At 49.5% G+C, this 6079-nt stretch overlaps 1 protein-coding gene and 1 long non-coding RNA gene across 3 annotated transcripts in view; one reads left to right on the top strand and one right to left on the bottom strand.

Annotated features, from left to right (window-relative positions):
• RBM19 (RNA binding motif protein 19) overlaps positions 1-6079 on the top strand; it is a 106359-nt gene that overhangs the window by 52930 nt on the left and 47350 nt on the right. The window lies entirely within an intron of this gene.
• LOC111736978 lies at positions 4431-6079 on the bottom strand. Its single transcript, XR_002779311.1, has 2 exons — positions 5933-6079; positions 4431-5135 (listed from the first exon to the last, which is right to left on the bottom strand). It is a non-coding gene; the product is annotated as an uncharacterized LOC111736978 (long non-coding RNA).

The following is a 6079-nucleotide window of genomic DNA, read 5'->3' as shown; positions in this document are numbered from 1 at the left end:
AGGGCCGGCCCTGATGTAGCGTGACCACTCCTCCCCTCGATCACATCCGCAGAGGTCCCCTTCCTAAGGTCACATCCCCAGGTTCTGGCAGACAGGAATTTAGGGTGCAGTCTTCACCCAGTCCTGGGTGTCCTAGATGGAGTGGTCAGGGAAGACTCCTCTGAGGGGGGGACATTCTCTTGGGGACCTGAGTGTGTGAGCGTCATGCAGATCTGAAGGCTGTATGTGCCAGGCCCCAAGGTGGGCATGAACTTGGCCTCTAGGGGCATGGGCAGTGTGAGGGCAGGATGAGCGGGGACAGGGATAGGGCTAAGATGCGATGGGAGACGGGCCAGATCATGTGGCCGTGATGAGGGCCTGGGATGTTTTTAAAACTTTTTACTGACGTGTAGCTTACTTGGCCTGAAAATGCTTATAAACAGTGGAAAATTTTGCAGGAAAGTGTGCAGATCCGCAATGTACGGCTTGGTGCACTGTCGCAAATTTGGCACACCTGTTTCAGAGCACCCAGGCCGAGAAACAGCATTTGGGGCCCATGCCCAGTGTCCCCATCCAGCTACTACCCCACCCACCCTCTCCCATCACGCTCCTGGCTTCTAAAAGCGCGTCTTTGCTCTGCTCGTTTTTATACTTCGTGTAAATGGCATGCAGACGGTCCTCGATTCACAACATCCCAAGATATTTAAAATATCCCAAGTTAAAAATGCATTTGTCGTAACTCACCTACCGAATATGATAGCCTAGCCTCGCCTTCCTTAACCGTGCTCAAAACACTTACGTCAGCCTGCACTTAGACAAAGTCATCTCATGCAAAGCCCGTTCTATAATAGGCTGTTGCTCTCATGTAACTTACTATGCATATTACTTTCTTACCATCATCGTAAGTCGAACCTTCGTAGGTTGGGGAATGTCTGTACCCGTTGGTGTCTGGCCTCTTGCTCCGCATTTTCTGTGTGTGTGAGATTCCTCCATGTCGTTATTTGCGATTTGTTCTTTCTCGTTGCCGTATAGTATTCCATTGCGTGAATACATCGAAGTTCGTTTATCCATGTTACTGGTGAGCATTTAGGTAGTTTGCAGTTTTTGTCTGTTTTGAATAATGCTCCTGTGAACATTCTCGTGCATGTCCTTTGGTGACCCTGTGCTCGTGTATTCTGTAGGATGCCCACGTAGGAGTGGGACAGTTAGGTCGTGGGTTGCACGTATGTCAGCATTAGGAAATATCGCCAAACTAATTGTATCGATTTGCTCTGCCACCGTCACTGTGAGCGTTCTGGTCGCCTCTCGTCCTCGTCAACACTTGGTATTGTCCGTCCTTCTCTTTTTAGCCATTCAGGTGGGTATGTAATGGCATCGTCACGTTGCGGCTTTAATTTGCACTTCCCTGATGGCCAAGGGAGCCAAATGTTTTTTCATAGGTTTATGAGCATTTGGATATACCGTTTTGTGGAATGCCTGTTCAAGTCTTTTACCCATTTTTTATGTAATTTTGTATATTCTGGATTCAAGTTCTTGGTGGCTACACAGTTGGAGTTCCTCCTTCTCCCAATCTGTGGGTAGCTTAATGGTGTCCTCTTAACGGTGTCCTTTGATGGACAGAGGCTCTTAATTTTAACACTGTCAATTAGTCATGTTTCTCCCTTTGTGGTTAGAACTTCCTGTGTCCTATTTAAGAATTCCGCCTCCTCCGAGCTCATGAAGATCGTAGCCTATGTTTTCCTCTGAAAGATCTGACCTTTCACATTTAGGTCCGCGGTCCATCTGGAGTTGATTTTTGTGTACGGCGTGAGGTAGAGATCAAGGGACACTTTTTCAATGGGCCCGACATCATTTATTGCAAAGACCATGCTCTGCTCCGCTCTGTTGATTTTGTCATAGATCAGGTGCCCGTGGATGTGCGGGTCTGCTTCCGGATTCTCTCATCTGTGCCACGGGCCCCTTTGTCTATCCTTGTGCCAGCGTCCTGATGACTGCAGCTTTGTCACAGCTTGATGCCCGCTGTCTTTGTTCTTCAGATCGCCTGGGCTGTTCTCAGCCCTTCGTGCCTCAGGCCTTTGGGTCTTATTCCACAGCGGCTGGAGGCTCTGAGCACAGGGAGCAGTGGATCTGACTCATATTTGTAAAAGATCTTGTGCGGAGAAGAGGGGTTAGAGTGGGTTTGAGGAGACCCCCGAGGGGGTTCGTGTGGTCTTCTGGACAGAGGTGATCGTGCTTTGACCAGGCGTCAGCGGTGGGGGTGGGGTGTTGGGTCGGTTTGGGGGTGCCTTTGCAGAGGCCCTCCGATGACTTCAGTGAGCCCCGCGATGGAGACGGATGCCAAATCGAAGACGACGCCTCCATTTAGGGCCTAAGCAATTAGCTGGACGAAACACCCCGCTCTGCAGGCCCACGCTTTCCTGGCCCGTGATGCATCACACGTAACCGCTGGCTGCAGTGGCCCCACCTCGCACTTCTCAGTTGATCTTTCCGTGCACGTACGTGTGTTTGGGGGTTCCGGCGAACACCTGGTGAAGGGCCACCTATTAGCTCCTCGAATGTCAGCTACAGCACCACCGTTGCTGTGTCGAAGTTCCTTACTGGCGCGTTCCCTGCCATGTGATCTAGGCACTGTTAACGATACCTACGGATGTTTGCACAGCCCTTACCAAAGGCTCTGGCAGGGCCTGCAGTGCTTTTGTGCTCATGATGTCACTTTTTCTCCCCCAAGAAGCCTGGGGAACCGAAGCTCACGAGGCAGATGGCTGCCTAGCCACGAAACCCTGAGCAAGTGGCAAAGCTGGGTTCGTTCTCCTAGTCTAGCATTTCTGTGCTGTCACGAACTCCAGGGGGAGGGGCGTGCCTCCTTAACCCTTCGATGTACCCATGCCCATGCGTCACGAACTCCAGGGGGAGGGGCGTGCCTCCTTAACCCTTCGATGTACCCATGCCCATGCGTCACGAACTCCAGGGGGAGGGGCGTGCCTCCTTAACCCTTCGATGTACCCATGCCCATGCGTCACGAACTCCAGGGGGAGGGGCGTGCCTCCTTAACCCTTCGATGTACCCATGCCCATGCGTCACGAACTCCAGGGGGAGGGGCGTGCCTCCTTAACCCTTCGATGTACCCATGCCCATGCCCGTGTCCGTTAAGCCCTACTGTACGCCTGTCTTCAGTCTCACCTCTGAGACTTTACGTGTCCGCGATGCTCATCAACGCCACTCTGCAGATGCGTACCTAACACACGCTTGTTGTGTGCTAAGCACTGTGCCAGTTCTAAAGAGCCTGCTCCTGCCCCCAGGACCACTGCATTCTATGGAAGAGATAGGCCCATCTGGGAAGATGGTTACAGTCACAGAGCAGGAACAGAAAATACTACCAGAGCCAATTCTCCCATGAAAGGAATGTCCCAAAGACAGGAAGTAGGTATCCTTTTATTTGGGTAAAAATATCTGGGGTTCTGGACTCCAGGGTTCACATTAGCCAGCTCTAGAATGTGGCTCTATAGAATCGTATGGTCCAAATCCCAGATGTCCCCCGCCGGCCTCCTGCAGCTTGAATCGAGCTTTTAATGTAGAGCCCGCTGGTTTAGCAGGGAGAGGCAGGAACCAACCATGCTGTATTGGATTAGAGGACCTAGGGCCGGTCTGCCTACAGAAGGGATGCCAAGGAGAGACTACGGGGCTCAGACTCAGCACGGGCTATTTCTGCTCAGAGTGAGAACAAGTAAATATACGTCCCTGTCAATGGCTAAAAGAAAACATAAGAGTAACACAAAATGCTGACGAGGATGTGGAGAAATTGGATCACTCAGACGTTGCTGGTGGGAATGTAAAGTGGTACAGACACTCCGGAAGAGTCCGGGCGGTTCTTACGGACGAAACACACACTCGCTGTATGAACTGGCGATTGCACTCTTGGGCATCTGTACGGGAGAAATGGAAACTTACACTCACACAAAAACCTATACACACGTCCGTCAGCTGATGAGTGGATCGACCAGATGCGGTCTTCCATACAATGGAATGTTATTCTGCTGGAAATAGGAATGAAGTACCGACACACGCTACACCACGGACGAACCTTGAAAACACTGTGCTCGGTAAAAGAAGCCGGGCACAAAAGGCCACAGAGTGCATGATTTCTTTTCTGTGACATGTCCAGAGTAGGTAAATAGAGAAAGAAAGTAGATTAACAGTTGCTTAGGGCTGGAGAATGGGGATAGGAGGATGATAGCGAAGGGATACGGGGCTTCTTTTCAAGCTGATGAAAATGTTCTAAAATTGACTGGGGTGATGGGTGCACAGCTCCGTAAGTGCACTAACACCCTTGACTTGTACACTGTAAATGGGTGGTTTATTCCAATAAAGCTGTGACCAAAAGAAAGAGAGAGGGGGAGGAAGAGTGGGAGGGGAGGGAGGAGAGAGGAGGGAAAGTAAGAAACCTGTACACAAATGTTCATAGCAGCTTTATTGATAATAGCGAAAAACTAGAAGCAGCCCGCATGTCCTCTTGCGGATGGATGGTTAGATGAACTGTGGTTCGTCCATAGCATGGAATCCTCCTAAGCAATAAAAAGGGACAGATTCCTGGTACATGCAGCAGCCTGGACGAATCTCTAAAGAATTATGCTGGGTGGGAAAAGCTAACCTGAAAAGGTTATGCAGTATGAGATTCCATTTATATAACATTCTTTTTTTATAATTTTAAGTGTAATTGGTGTACAGTATTATATTCGTTTTATTAGTTTCAGGTGTACAGTATAGTGCTTCGACACGTCCGTACCTTACAATGTGATGGCCTCACTAATTCTAGTCATCATCTGTCACTGTGCAAACTCATCACATATTACTGTGTTCCCCTTGACCGTTTTCACTCGTCACCCCATCCTCTCCCTCCTGGTAACCATCCCTCTGGTCTCTGTTTCTGTAAGTCCACTTTTGTTTGTTTGTTTAGATTTCACACATCCCTGAAACTGCATATAATCTTAAAATGACAAAACTGTAGAGATGGAGTGCAGGCGAGTGGGGATCAGGGAGGCAGGGAGGGAGAGAGGTGGATGTGACTGAGGTGGTATCCTCGTGATCAGCTCATTCTGTTCTGTGAACGGTCAGCAGTGGTGGGCACTCGAGTCTCCATGGGATAGAACTTCCTGGAACTAAATACACACACTGGTCAGTGCACGTAAAACCGGTGAAGTGTGTAGGAGGTCAGCGGGTGTATTAGTGTCTGTTTTCTGGTTGTGATATTGTCCCATAGTTTCATAAGATGTTCCCATTGGGGGAGACTGGTTGAAGGGTAATGGATTATTTCTGATTTCTATAATTATCTCAAAAACTTTTTTAAAAAGTCCCAATCCATAAAGGATTAGAAAAGGCTACTTCCTACAGTAGGGAGTTGCTCATCACCAGGGGTAAGCAAGCGAAGGCTAAGGCAGCTGCCTGTTAAGGATGCCATAAAAGGGACTTCTGATGGAGTGAGAAGCCAGGCTCATTCCCTTCAAGATACTTCCACCCCGAATTATGTCAGCAGTGGATTGTATGGGGTCAACATTGTCTGCAGTGTGACGAGACACTGGTTAGGTGTTTCCACACTCTTTTCAGAGAGCTGAGAAACCAGTGCATAACTTCTTTAGGCTCCTGATCAATCTTTGTCCCTCCAGATGCTCAGTCCTACAGGCGGGCACAAAACCGTGTCTTTCAGATCATGCCGTTTCCCATTTAACATCCCCGGGAACAAAGTCCTGAGAAGTTTGGTGGGGACGAGCACTAGGTGGTACTTTCCTCATTCAAGAGGCCCACTTTGCAGAAAATCTATTCCAGACCCACTGCGTCTCCCTTTTAATTATCCCACCGCCTGCCAGTATGTCTACCAGGGGATGGTCAGATGCTGTAAAAGTTACTGCTGCTCGAACCAGGACAGAGCAGACTGACTTAGATGAGACACTCGGCTTACCTGAATTCTCGCTTTTCCTGCTGGCCTTGTCCTTTAGTCGTCAGGAGTTGGCTGTCAGCTTGGAAAGGAGCCAGCGTGATTTTCCAAGTCAGGATAAGACTGGCCAGGGAGTCAGGAGACCTGAATTCTGGCCCAGCTCTGCCCTGC

This window comes from Pteropus vampyrus, unplaced genomic scaffold (genome assembly GCF_000151845.1).
Source record: "Pteropus vampyrus isolate Shadow unplaced genomic scaffold, Pvam_2.0 Scaffold23, whole genome shotgun sequence".
Taxonomy (NCBI): domain Eukaryota; kingdom Metazoa; phylum Chordata; class Mammalia; order Chiroptera; family Pteropodidae; genus Pteropus; species Pteropus vampyrus.
The sequence above is the reverse complement of the archived record's forward strand: the minus strand, read 5'-3'. Positions and strand labels throughout refer to the sequence as shown.